The 15,000-nt window shown below is 40.3% G+C and overlaps 1 protein-coding gene across 1 annotated transcript in view; it reads left to right on the forward strand.

The window, feature by feature from the left end:
• Nucleotides 1–15,000, forward strand: part of LOC123507174 (transient receptor potential cation channel subfamily V member 5-like) — a 112,430-nt gene that overhangs the window by 9,778 nt on the left and 87,652 nt on the right. The window lies entirely within an intron of this gene.

Here is a 15,000-nt window from a genome sequence, read left to right on the forward strand (position 1 = left end):
ATTTTTCAGTCTACAGAGATGATAGGATTTATTCGAAAGAGTGTTTTTGTTATTGACAAGGTAGAAATCATGTTGATATGATTTCTACTTTATATACAGCAAAAACACTCATACGAACCAAGCTTCTCATATCTGAGGACTTTGAAAATTGTGGCTACAAAACCTATATTTCAAAAAGTCTTGTTTAGTCACATGGATTTTTAAGGGAGGTTTGATGGTTCTGTTGACAGATTACATTGAAATCTACCTTATCAAAAGCAAAAATAGTCTTACGAACAAGGTGACTAAAAACTGTGGACTTTGAAAAATAATGGCCATATAATTTGTATTTCTGAAAGCTTCTTGTTTCAAAAACACTGTTTTATGGTTCCAATGAAAGATTAAGATGATTTCTACCTTATCAATACCATAAACAGTCTTACCAATAAATTCTATCATATCTGCGGACTTTGAAAAATAGTGGCAACAAAACCTATATTTTCAAAACACTATTGTTTCAGTTTCACGGGTTTTTGAGGGTGTTTTGATAGTTCTATTGACAGAGTTATATGATTTTTACTTTATGTATAGCAAAAACACTCATACGAACGAAATTCTTCATATCTGAGGACTTTGAAAATTTTGATAATATAACCTATATTTCAAAAAGACACTCGTTTCAGTTACATGAGTTTTAAGGGAGGTTTGATGGTTCTATTGACAGATTACATTAATATCTACCTTATCTAAAGCAAAAGCAGTCGTACGAATAAAGTGAAAAAAAACTTTGAACTTTGAAAAATAGTAACCATGTAATTTGTATTTCTAAAAGATTCTTGTTTAAAAATGCTGATTTTAAAGGGTAGTTTTATGGTTCCATTGATAGGATAAAGTGATTTCTACCTTATCAATAACAAAAACACTCTTGCGAATTAATTCTATCTTCTATGTGGACTTTGAAAAATAGTGACCACATAACATTTATTTTCAAAAGAATCTTATTTCAGTCACATGTGTTTTTAAGGGTAGTTTTTTGGTTGTATTGACAGATTAGCATTGCATCTACTCTATCAATAGCATAAAAACTCTTACGAAAAAGATTTCTCATCTCTGCGGACTTTGAAAAATAGTGGCCACAAAACCTCAATTTTCAAAAGACTATTGGTTGAATTACACGAGTTTTTTTAAGGGCAGTTTGACAGTTCTATTAACAGATTAATATGATTTTTACTTTATATATAGTAATAACACTCATACAAACCAAGTTCCTCATATCTGAGGACTTCGAAATTTGTGGCAACAAAACCTATATTTTAGAAAGACTCTTGTGTGAGTCACATGGGTTTTTAAGGGAGGTTTGATGGTTCTACTGACAAATTACATTGATGTCTACTTTATCAAAACCAAAAACAGTCTTACGAACAAAGTGCCTAAAAACTGTGGATTTTGAGAAATAGTGGACATATGATTTGTATTTCTAAAAGATTCTTGTTTAAAAAAACACAGTTTTTTATGGGTAGTTTTATGGTTCCATTGAAAGATTAATATCTGTCGTTGTGTGTTGCCTTCCTTCAGTGTGTTTGGTTGAGTGAGAAACAGACAGAGAGAAGGAGGGAGAGGGAAGGTGTGTGTGTGTGTGTGTGTGTGTGTGTGTGTGTGTGTGTGTGTGTGTGTGTGTGTGTGTGTATGTGTGTGTGGGGTGTGTGTGTGTGTGTGTGTGTGTGTGTGTGTGTGTGTGTGTGTGTGGGTGTGTTTGTTTGAAGGTCTTAGTAGCTTCATGAACGTAGTTTGAGAAAGAAATAAAGTTAGAGTATTGAAGCATTAGTAAACTGTAACTGAAGGCAACGCTGCGGCCACGCTGCACAAGGCTTTCTTCTTCCTCTCATCCCTATTCTGTCCAACTCTCTAATGCAAGAGTTAACCAGTACGCTCAATCATTCATCCCTTTTACTGGTAAACTCTGGAACTCCCTCCCTGCATCTGTATTTCCGAATTCGTACAACTTGTTTTCTTTTAAGAGGGAGGTATCGAGGCATTTGCTCCCTTAATTCTGGCTGACGGTTTTGGCATTTTTTGAACTCTTTGGAGAGCCAGCGCTCAAGTGGGCCTTTTTCTAACTTTCTTTTTTTTTGCCCTTGGCTGGCCCTCTTCCCTACGTAAAAAAAAAAAAAACATAGATTCTGATACTGTCTTTCATTTCTTTTTGTTATATTTTCCTTCTCGTATTTTTTCCTCCTTCGTGTTTCGTCGGAACTCTATTTTTTGCTCCTGATCCCTCAATCTCTCATTTTTTTGCGTATACATGACGTGCTGAATCTGACTCCCATGTATACACATTTTCCATAGCTATATTTATGCAAGCCGCGCACGTGTAATTTTTTTCTTCCTCTACTTGCCCTTGGTTGTTTGTTTGCGTGTGTGTGTTTGTTATACAAAGGTAGGTTGTTTGTTTACTTATGTGTGTGTATGTTTTTGTATATATGTGCATGAGTGCGTGTGCGTGTGTCTAAATCACATGGAAGGGAGAGGACTAGGTATACGATATATATATATATATATATATATATATATATATATATATATATATATATATATATATATATATATATATATATATATATATATATATATATATATATATTATTACGTTCACCGGTTAAACTGGTAAGATTGGCATCAGGGAGCCGGTGAACAATAACAATAAAAAAAAAACACTGCAGGTTCAACTGGTGAGGAAATGCAAAGGGAGCACTTTAAAAAGCTATTTTAATAACCCATAATGATATTGACACACATAGATATAACATGAAACATGAAACACAGATATATAACATGAGACACAGGAAAATGACATACACATATACATATAACACAGTAATAAATACAACAATAAAGAACCCAACTTAATACCTAACAATAATCCTAATCCTATATATGTGGAAAACACGGGACGAGGGGAAGTGATACTTATGCGGTGTCGCAGTGGTGAAGTGCTGGGTGATGGTTGATCCCACGGTAGACCCAAGAGGCGTTGTGTTCACTGGTTGAGGCCTGGACCTCAACTTGCCTTCCAGAAAGCCAAGATCTGGCTTAACACTTCTGGTTGAGTCGAATGGGGCCGCGTGAATCCAACTTCGGGACAGTAGCGGGGCTTCATGAAACGGTGACGTGGAGGGTTCACGAGACGGTGACGTAGAAGAAAAAAAGAAAAAAAAAAACATCAGGGGAAACGCTTTTTTTTTTTTTTTTTTACGTAGGGAAGAGGGCCAGCCATGGGCAAAAAAAAGAAAGTTAGAAAAAAGCCCACTTGAACGCTGGCTCTCCAAAGACTACAAAAAGTGCCAAAACCGTCAGCCAGAATTAGGGGACCAAATGCCTCGATATCTCCCTCTTAAAAGAAGACAAGTTGTAGGAATTTGGAAATACAGATGCAGGGAGGGAGTTCCAGAGTTTACCAGTGAAAGGGATGAATGATTGAGCGTACTGGTTAACTCTTGCATTAGAGAGTTGGACAGAATAGGGATGAGAGGAAGAAGAAAGCCTTGTGCAGCGTGACCGCAGGAGGAGGGGAGGCATGCAGTTAGCAAGATCAGTAGAACAGTTACCATGAAAATAGCGATAAAATATAGAAAGGGATGCAACATTTCGGCGGTGAGAAAGAGACTGAAGACAGTTAGTCAGAGGAGGGAGTTGATGAGACGAAGAGCTTTCGATTCCACCCTATCAAGCAAAGCTGTGTGACTGGAACCCCCAAACATGCGAAGAGTACTCCATACAGGGACGGATAAGGCCCTTATACAGAGTAAGCAGTTGGAGGGCGAGAAAAACTGGCGGAGACGCCTCAGAACACCTAACTTCATAGAAGCTGTTTTAGCAAGAGATGAGATGTGAAGTTTCCAGTTAAGATTATGAGCAAAGGACAGACCGAGGATATTCATTGTGGAAGAGGAGACAGTTGAGTGTCATTGAAGAAGAGGGATAGTTGTCTGGAAGGTTGTGTCGAGTTGATAGATGGAGGAATTGAGTTTTGAGGCATTGAAAACTACTAGATTTTCTCTGCCCCAATCGGAAATCTTAGAAAGATCGGAAGTCAGGCGTTCCGTGGCGTCCCCGCGTGATCTGTTAATTTCCTGAAGGGTTGGACGTCTCTGAAAGAACGTGGAAAGATGTAGGGTGGTATCATCAGCGTAGGAGTGGATAGGGCAAGAAGTTTGGTTAAGAAGGTCATTAATGAATAATAGAAAGAGAGTGGGTGACAGGACAGAACCCTGAGGAACACCACTATTAATAGGTTTAGGAGAAGAACAGTAGCCGTCTACCACAGCAGCAATAGAGCGGTCGGAAAGGAAACTTGAGATAAAGTTGCAGAGAGAAGGATAGAAGCCGTAAGAGGGCAGTTTTGAAATCAAAGCTTTATGCCAGACTCTATCAAAAGCTTTTGATATGTCTAACGCAACAGCAAAAGTTTCACCGAAATCTCTAAAGAGGATGACCAAGACTCAGTAAGGAAAGCCAGAAGATCACCAGTAGAGCGACCTTGACGGAAGCCATACTGGCGATCAGACAGAAGATTGTGAAGTGACAGATGTTTGAGAATCTTCCTATTCAGGATAGATTCAAAAACTTTAGACAAGCAAGAGATTAAAGCTATAGGACGGTAGTTTGAGGGGTTAGAACGGTCACCCTTTTAGGAACAGGCTGAATGTAGGCGAACTTCCAGCAGGAAGGAAAGGTAGAAGTCGATAGACAAAGTTGGAAGAGTTTGGCCAGGCAAGGTGCAAGCACAGAAGCACAGTTTTTGAGAACAATAGGAGGGACCCCATCAGGTCCATAAGCCTTCCGAGGGTTTAGGCCAGCAAGGGCATGGAAAACATCATTACGAAGAATTTTGATTGTAGACATGAAATAGTCAGAGGGAGGAGGAGAGGAGGACAAGCCCAGAATCGTCCAAGGTGGAGTTGTGAGCAAAGGTTTGAGAAAAGAGTTCAGCTTTAGAGACAGAAGAGATGGCAGTGGTGCCATCAGGATGAAATAAAGGAGGAAAGATGAAGAAGTGAAGTTATTTGAGATGTTTTGGCTAGATGCCAGAAGTCACGAGGAGAGTTTGAGTTTGAAAGATTTTGACATTTCCTATTTATGAAAGAGTGTTTGGCAAGTTGAAGAACAGACTTGGCATGATTCCGGGCAGAGATATAAAGTGCATGAGATTCAGGAGATGGAAGGCTCAAGTACCTTTTGTGGGCAACCTCTCTATCATGTATAGCACGAGAACAGGCTGAGTTAAACCAAGGTTTAGAAGGTTTAGGTTGAGAAAAGAATGAGGAATGTACGCCTCCATGCCAGATACTAACACCTCTGTTATGCGTTCAGCACAAAGAGATGGGTCTCTGACACGGAAGCAATAATCATTCCAGGAAAATCAGCATAATACCTCCTCAGGTCCCCCAACTGGCAGAGGCAAAACGCCAGAGGCACCTTCGCTTTGGGGATCCTGCGGAGGGATTGGAAAAATAGGACAAGATACAGAAATGAGATTGTGATCGGAGGAGCCCAACGGAGATGAAAGGGTGACAGCATAAGCAGAAGGGTTAGAGGTGAGGAAGAGATCAAGAATGTTGGGCGTGTCTCCAAGACGGTCAGGAATACGAGTAGGGTGTTGCACCAGTTGCTCTAGGTCATGGAGGATAGCAAAGTTGAAGGCTAGTTCACCAGGGTGGTCAGTGAAGGGAGAGGAAAGCCAAAGCTGGTGGTGAACATTGAAATCTCCAAGAATGGAAATCTCAGCGAAAGGGTAGAGGGACAGAATGTGCTCCACTTTAGAAGTTAAGTAGTCGAAGAAATTACTATAGTCAGAAGAGTTAGGGAGAGATAAACAGCACAGATGAATTTAGTTTGAGAGTGACTGTTAAGTCGTAGCCAGATGGTGGAAAATTCGGAAGACTCAAGAGCGTGGGCACGAGAGCAAGTTAAGTCGTTGCGTACATAGACGCAACATCCAGCTTTGGAATGAAAATGAGAATAGAGAAAGTAGGAGGGAACAGAGAAGGGGCTACTGTCAGTTGCCTCAGACAGCTGTGTTTCGGTGAGGAAAAGAAGATGAGGTTTAGTAGAGGAGAGGTGGTGTTCCACAGATTGAAAATTAGATCTAAGACCGCGAATGTTGCAGAAGTTAATGTAGAAAAAGTTGAGGGAGGTGTCAAGGCATTTGTGGTCTTCAACAGGAGAGGTGTCCGACCTGGGGACATTTTTGGTCCCCTCCCCAGAGGGGGACTCCGAGGCGTTGTTTATTTTGGGTCCCATTTTTCTTTTAAATTTTGATTTGGAGTGAAGGGTGTATGTGTGGTAAGTGCATGTAGTTTTGTGTGAAGAAGGAGAGCTGTCTTTAGAGGGTAGGCTGTGACTACCCCCTTGAGTTGTGAGACACAAAGGGAAACATTCAACGAGATCACAACTAGCTTTAATGGAAGGTTCACAGCACCTCCTGAACTAGTGCTATTAGATATCACTGGGAGTAAGATCTAATAGCACTAGTTCAGGAGGTGCTGTGAACAGATTAAAAAAAAAATAATGGAGGAAAACAACAACGTCTTTGTCTAGGATAGAACTGCCATATTAATCACGGCTGGTTAGCGATGGCGGAAAGAGAAGCATAGATAAGTAAGCTGGGAAGTTAAAAATGGATCTTCATACTCTTGGGAATAAGACAAAATGGAGAGGTGAAAAATGTAATGGCCAAAGGGGATCAGCAAAACGCACCAAGCTTACTGGAATAGGCGAGAAATGGTATTAATGAGATTTTACACCTTTGTCCCCCTCCACCTCCTTACCTGCCTACCTTTTTATTGTCAATACCTCATTTTCTCTAACAGGCTTACAGAGAGAGAGAGAGAGAGAGAGAGAGAGAGAGAGAGAGAGAGATGATAATAATCACTGTGGTGACCTCACGAACATGTTAGACGGTGAATGTGTGTGTGTGTGTGTGTGTGTGTGTGTGTGTGTGTGTGTGTTGTGTTTCACTGTTTGATCTGCTGCAGTCTCTGACGAGACAACCAGACGTTACCCTACGGAACGAGCTCAGAGCTCATTATTTCCGATCTTCGGATAGGCCTGAGACCAGGCACACACCACACACCGGGACAACAAGGTCACAACTCCTCGATTTACATCCCGTACCTACTCACTGCTAGGTGAACAGGGGCTACACGTTAAAGGAGACACACCCAAATATCTCCACCCGGCCGGGGAATCGAACCCCGGTCCTCTGGCTTGTGAAGCCAGCGCTCTAACCACTGAGCTACCGTGTGTGTGTGTGTGTCAGGGTGCTGTTTACCAATGCGTAATATATTAATGGTGAAGGAGAAGGACGATGAAGACAAGAAGACAAGGAAGAAGGAGGAGAGATAGGAGGAGTAGGAGAAGAAAGAGGAGGAGGAGGAGGAGGAGGAGGAGAAGAAGAAGGAAGAGGAAGCATTTAATTCTCCTGCAGAGCCTTCAAGCTAACACAGCAGATGTCGGTAATGGTAACATTCTCATCTTCAAAGGAACGCTCGCCTACTCTACCTCTGTCACTAAACGCTGTGGCTTGTGTTTACTCGTCATTGTCCTGCGAGTAAACAAACCCTAAATCGTATTGGTAATCTCAGTATTCCCGTGTTCTTCCAGTGATGATAAATGATTGGGTGAAATATTACGAGGGATGAGTGAGAGAGAAAACCGATAGGAAGTAATCTAGGAAATGGAATTATTAAGTGTTATGGAACATGTGCAAAATGTAATGGAAAAGTAGCACTAGTAGATGGTATAGCTGACATATTATTGGGTTTGGGTTGTGTAGTAGATGCTGGAGAGGGTTATATAGACATATTTGGTTACACACACACACACACACACACACACACACACACACACACACACACACACACACACACACACACACACACACACACACACACACACACACACATTGGTGGGTGATTTGAATTTTGTGGGTACCGTGGTAATGGAATATTATAATATCAATGGAATTTTTTACCGACTCTATCTAAAGTTTATGATATTTCAGATTTTATTACATTTCAGTTTTTTTTTTTTCCGTAAATATCAACATGCGGAACTTTTTGCTTGTTTATGAGGTTTTACGTAATTTCGTTTGCTTTCTATATCCCGCTGCTTTTTTTGAGAAATTTAACTTAGTTTTTTTTCATTTTTCATTCTTTTATTTTTTCTTTCAAATCCAATCCTTTTCTTTAGGTAAAGGAAGGCCAAAGAGATACATGATGAAATGAAACTATACATACAACAGCTATTAACAGAGAAAGAGAGAGAGAGAGAGAGAGAGAGAGAGAGAGAGAGAGAGAGAGAGAGAGAATATTCGTATTATATAAATTGTTTTAGATAAGGCAGGCTGTGTATGACAGGTGAAGGGTTCTCTCTCTCTCTCTCTCTCTCTCTCTCTCTCTCTCTCTCTCTCTCTCTCCCTGATATGCATAGGTTCATTTATATGATATTGGAGAAACATTTCCATTATTTCCATGACGCGGAATTATTGTCACTCAGATAAAGTATGAAATCATGCAAGAACGTTTTGGAAGATTATTGGACTTTATTTCTGTAGTGTCAAATGAAGTGCTGAACTATGTGAAGTGCTTTTCTCATCAACAATATCACATGTATGTTGTCTTGTTCGTGGAGAGCTGCGCTGAACAAAACTCTGTATGCTTTTTTTTATGTCCTGGCCCATAGCGCCGGTAGGTAACTTAAAGAGTATTGGCAGCGCTGTTAATCTACCACCCATTAGTGGTGCAAACAATTTTATTTATAGTGGTACCCATATTACGCCCATATCACCACCCAAGCACATCTTTGGTATGCTCTGGGTGTGTATTGTAAGAGGTTATAAACTCCTTCAGTACCATGACACGTCTTCATATTTATTCTGGTTACTATATGGCGATTTTATAGAGCTTCAGAAACTCATGTTATTAAAACAGTGAAGACTTTGGACCATAAACCCCTTCAATACTAGAACACATTTTTACCTTATGATTTACGTAGGATTAGACCATTTTATTGACATCAGCAAGGGTCTATGGAGGTCAGAAGATTAATGGCCACAGTCGTTTTCTATTTTAATCCCCCACCCAAGTTCCTGCAGCTGTATAGAATAACCAAATAGTAAGCAGAATGAGTATGGAAACGTGTCATGGTACTGAAGGGGTAAATCTTCTAAAATCTATAAATCCTTAATATAAATAAAATCGTCAAATCAAACCCAAAACTCATAGTAAAAATGTGTCCCAATACTGAAGGGATTAAACAAACAAACATAATATTTGACCTGGAAATGTAAAAAAGAATACAAATAAAAAAATAAATATATATGTTATCGTTTATACAAGTAGAGAAAACAATGACAGAATCATGTATGAAAAAAAAACAGCGATATGTCCCCTAATGAATAAAACAATAACAAAGGTATATTAATGGGGGTAGGGGGCATATGAGAATGTTCACGTGGGTAAGAGGAAAATACTTTATGTGCAGGAAAGAAATGCTTGCAAAAATAAGTCAACATGGCCATCAGTACGAAAAACGGTGATTGCATTGCTTTGGATGTCATGAATAATAATAGGAAGTGAAGGTCATGTGTGTGTGTGTGTGTGTGTGTGTGTGTGTGTGTGTGTGTGTGTGTGTGTGTGTGTGTGTGTGTGTGTTTAGTTTGTGTCTCTTTTAACTTTTCTTTGTCTTCCTATTCCATGAGTTCTTTTATATATTTTCCCTCTCCTTTTATTTATTTAGTTTTACACTTTTTTTTCCTCCTGTGATTTTTTTTCTCTTCAGTTATCTCCTCCTCCTCCTCCTCCTCCTCCTCCTCCTCCTCCTCCTCCTCCTACCTGTCATTTTCTTCTTAACGTCATTACCCATATCACCACAACGACCACCCTGTCCTATTTCAATTATCATTAACCACCACCACCACCACTATCACTTCTACTACTACTACTACTACTACTACTACTACTACTACTACTACTACTACTACTACTACTACTACTACTACTACCATCACCACCACAGCTTCGTTACCGCATTATGAACAAGGGACAAAAGCTGCCACACACGCACCCTGCCACTGTTTTGAAGGCGTGAAGGTGTACGTGTCTCCCTGAAAAAAGACACACCGTTACCTCACACTAACGAGAAGGGTCTGTACGTTGGTGACTTACGTAATTAAAGCTGAATGGTCCTACTGATGAAATATGACTGAATTTGATATGAAAAAAAAAAAGATGTGTGGCAAAAAATATGAGTGTTTTTATTTGGTATGATTATTAGATGAAAAGTAACTGCCGTGATGTGATGAAATAAATAGGTATGTAGAAAAACTGAATTATTTCTGTCTTAACGTATTTGAATAACAGAAAAGAGGAAGAAAGATATTATTGTCTTGTTACTCACACAGATAAAGATATAACTAAGGAGGAAAATATTATGGTCTAATGAAAAGGTAAATGGAAATTTTTTGTTGACAAGACTTCAAAAAATAAAAGAAACAGAAAAATAAAAGTATGACCAAGAAAATTTATTTAAAATGCCTTTATGAAATCCTCTTTTAATTCTCCCTTCTTTAAAGATCATTATTTTGTAAGGTCAATATGCATCCCGTCCCATATATCGCTTTTATCCATTGTTTCCTGTAATAACTAATATATCTCTCCCTCCTGTAATGTGGGAACCGACGCTGCATACAATAGGTGATCTGATCAATTCAAAACTTCACTATTAACCCCTTGATTACCATGACGCGCTTCCAGATTCATTCTTCTTACTATTTGGCGATTTTATAGTGTTTCAGAAACTTATGTCGGGGGATTAAAATAGTGAAGACTGTGGCCACTAATCTTCTGACCTCCATAAACCCCTCCTAATGTCAATAAAATGGTCTACTCGTACAAAATTCTGAAGGTAAATATGTATCCCAGTATTGAAGGGGTTAGTATGAAATTTTTACTTTCAACATATTCGTCCTGGTTTGCACTTATTCACTGGTAGAGAAAATAGGTAATCCCGAGATTCTTTACGCTTCACAGTGACTGGAACTCGCGTCCTCTTGGGCCTGAGCCATGTGACCCAATTCTGTGAGCCCGTCAAATATATAAATCACGCAGCTACATTCACAGTTGACTTAGTTCATTATAATCATTTAGTGTTACAAACAATAATTAAGCTAACACAATAAAGACAAATTTTGCTTCATTGATTGCTACAAACATAATTAAATACAATAATCTACATTGCTCTAGTTACGCCCTAAAAAATCGCTAACCAATTTTTATATTTTACACGTACATTTTCGGTATTCGTTTTATATCAGCTGAGTTTTAGCCTTCACATTAATTCTGTAACTATTTCCATTATGAATTTTTATCCCAGACTATTTTTGACATTCATGTAACACCTGTAACTATTTCCCTTGTTCACTTTTAAATTATCTCTTCCATTCCTAAGTATTTTCATTATCAGTTTTACATCTTTCTTTCAATCATCTGTTTTAGATCACTAATTACATCAATAATGCATCTTTAATTAACACCTATATATCTAAACATTTCCATCACTTATTTTTCATCTCTATTTTCATTATCAATTCTGTAGTTCTCATATTATTCGATCCACAATACTGTTCATGATCATTATTTTCAATACTGTTCCTGATCATTCGTTCCAAGCAATTTTTATTTTTCTTCATAATATTCGTGGCCACAGAACGTACTCCCTTACTGCGTCAGCGCCTCAGCCTCTGCATTCCATCACTTTCTGTTCAGTTTAGAGATAGTTAGAAAATTTTAAGATAGTCTCGTGCTCGTTTCTCCTTGACACCAGTTCTGTCTTTAATGTGCTTGTGAAAAGACGTGTGTGTGTGTGTGTGTGTGTGTGTGTGTGTGTGTGTGTGTGTGAGCGCGAGTGTTGTTTACATACATAGCTGAATACGTTTTATGTTTATGATGAATAACTAAAGTTTTATTCTCTCTCTCTCTCTCTCTCTCTCTCTCTCTCTCTCTCTCTCTTCTGCCGGAAAGGGATTAATTCTTGCCTCGATCCGTGGAATAAATTAATACTACACCAGGTTATTAGGAGCATAACTCTGGTCGCCGCTGCAGCAAATATTATGTATTAGCACAGTGTAATGAGGGATGGGGCGGGGACTTTATCACTGTGATATTTATGATGTTGGCTGTGTTGTTCCCGGCAGCGTGTCTGTGTGTCTGTGTGTCTGTGTTATTTATGTTCCGGGAAGACCTCTCGTTTGTCGGTCTTTGGATCTCTCTGTTGTCAATTCTTTTTTTCTTTTGTCTATTGTAGCTCATTGAGATTTTGATCGGTCGGTTTGTTGCGTGTGTTTCCATTAATTTTTGTTTGTTCTCTCTCTCTCTCTCTCTCTCTCTCTCTCTCTCTCTCTCTCTCTCTCTCTCTTTAAGCATCTAATCTTTCTCTTTGTGTGTGTGTGTGTGTGTGTGTGTGTGTGTGTGTGTGTGTGTGTGTGTGTGTGTGTGTGTGATTCACCTCGGGCTTCTGCTGGTTACCAGCCAGTCTTCCCCATTACGGGGCGAGCTCAGAGCTCATAGACCGATCTTCGGGACTGAGACCACATCACACACAACACACACCAGGAAAGCGAGGCCACAACCCCTCGAGTTACATCCCGTACCTATTTACTGCTGGGTGAACAGGGGCCACACATTAAGAGGCTTGCCCATTTGCCTCGCAGCATTCCGGGACTCGAACCCGGGCCTCTCGATTGTGAGTCGAGCGTGCTAACCACTCCACTACGGTGTGTGTGTGTGTGTGTGTGTGTGTGTGTGTGTGTGTGTGTGTGTGTGTGTGTGTAATTCACCTCGGTCGCCTGTGTGTGTGTGTGTGTGTGTGTGTGTGTGTGTGTGTGTGTATGTGTGTGTGTGTGTGTGTGTGTGTGTGTGTGTGTGTGTGTGTGTGTGTGTGTGTGTGTGTGTGTGTGTGTGTAATTCACCTCGGTTATCTGCTGGTCACCCAGCCAGTCTTCCCCATTACGGAGCGAGCTCAGAGCTCATAGACCAATCTTCGGGTATGACTGAGACCACATCAACACACAACACACACCGGAAAAGCGAGGCCACAACCCCTCGAGTTACATCCCGTACCTATTTACTGCTAGGTGAACAGGGGCTACACATTAAGAGGCTTGCCAATTTGCTTCGCCGCTTACCAGGACTCGAACCCGGCTCTCTCGATTGTCGAGCGTGCTAACCACTACACTACGCGCTGTGTGTGATTCACTGTTTGATTCACTGTTTGATCTGCTGCAGTCTCTGACGAGACAGCCAGACGTTACCCTACGGAACGAGCTCAGAGCTCATTATTTCCGATCTTCGGATAGGCCTGAGACCAGGCACACACCACACACCGGGACAACAAGGTCACAACTCCTCGATTTACATCCCGTACCTATTCACTGCTAGGTGAACAGGGGCTACACGTGAAAGGAGACACACCCAAATATCTCCACCCGGCCGAGGAATCGAACCCCGGTCCTCTGGCTTGTGAAGCCAGCGCTCTAACCACTGAGTTACCGGGCCGTGTGTGTTTCACTATTTGATCTGCTGCAGTCTCTGACGAGACAGCCAGACGTTACCCTACGGAACGAGCTCAGAGCTCATTGTTTCCGATCTTCGGATAGGCCTGAGACCAGGCACACACCACACACCGGGACAACAAGGTCACAACTTCTCGATTTACATCCCGTACCTACTCACTGCTAGGTGAACAGGGGCTACACGTCAAAGGAGACACACCCAAATATCTCCACCCGGCCGGGGAATCGAACCCCGGTCCTCTGGCTTGTGAAGCCAGCGCTCTAACCACTGAGCTACCGGGCCGTGTGTGTGTGTGTGTGTGTGTGTGTGTGTGTGTGTGTTTGTGTGTGTGTGTTACATCATCTGTACTCTATTTAATATGTATGACCATGTATGACCACGTTTCAACCAGTGTACTAAAATTAATAAAATGATCAAAAGGAATGATGATTAAATATGAAAAAATATAAAAATTGCATCATTCAATATTCACAACATGGCAGAGTAGATTAGAAGATGCGGAGGAATGGACAAACATAATTAAATACTTACTCTAGCTTACAAATGAGTTTTGAATGAAATTAGTAACCTCTTCTGGATATTTCACAAGCAGGTCCTGACAGTATTCAAGGTTTTCTTTGGGATAACATTCACCAGCACAGCTTAGTCCTGGGACGCATTTCTACCCTGATTTTTGGGTATAATTAGACGATTTTCTTGACATCAGGAAGAGTTCATGGTGGTCAAAAGATTAAGAGTCAGAGTCTTTACTATTTTAATCCTCCCATAAGTTTCTGAAGCTGTATGAAATCATCTATTAGTAAGTAGAATAAATATGAAAACGCGTCATGGTACTGAAGAGGTAAAAATCAAAGAAGTGGGGAGGGAACTAGTCGTATTTGGCTCCATGGGCAGTTTTCTATTATTACACAAGCTGCTATTTTCTCTGTAGCCGAGTTGTGACGAGTCGGACATACAAACTCGTTATTTTTCCAGCATCACACGTCGCCACTTTTCCACCATTACATACAAATGTAAACAGAGGAACGTGTTTGTCTTCGTTAACAGTGTCCCTTCAGGTGCACCAGTGAACCGTTGTTATTACACTGAGTTATGTTGTGATAAGTTTGTAAGATGATGACAAATACTCAGCGTTTTGTCGTGCATTCTAACTGGGTGTAGTGAAAGCGTTGTGATGTTTTAGAGTATTGTTATTTATGATTTTTGTAATTGTTTAGAAAGGATTCTGCATGATTAGTGAAATCTCTCTCTCTCTCTCTCTCTCTCTCTCTCTCTCTCTCTCTCTCTCTCTCTCTCTCTCTCTATTTGAACTATCGTTTCATTGTCTTTATGGGAAGCCAATAAAACAATCACTCAATCAAATCTGTCTCTCTCTCTCTCTCTCTCTCTC

Source organism: Portunus trituberculatus, chromosome 21 (assembly GCF_017591435.1).
Source record: "Portunus trituberculatus isolate SZX2019 chromosome 21, ASM1759143v1, whole genome shotgun sequence".
NCBI lineage: Eukaryota > Metazoa > Arthropoda > Malacostraca > Decapoda > Portunidae > Portunus > Portunus trituberculatus.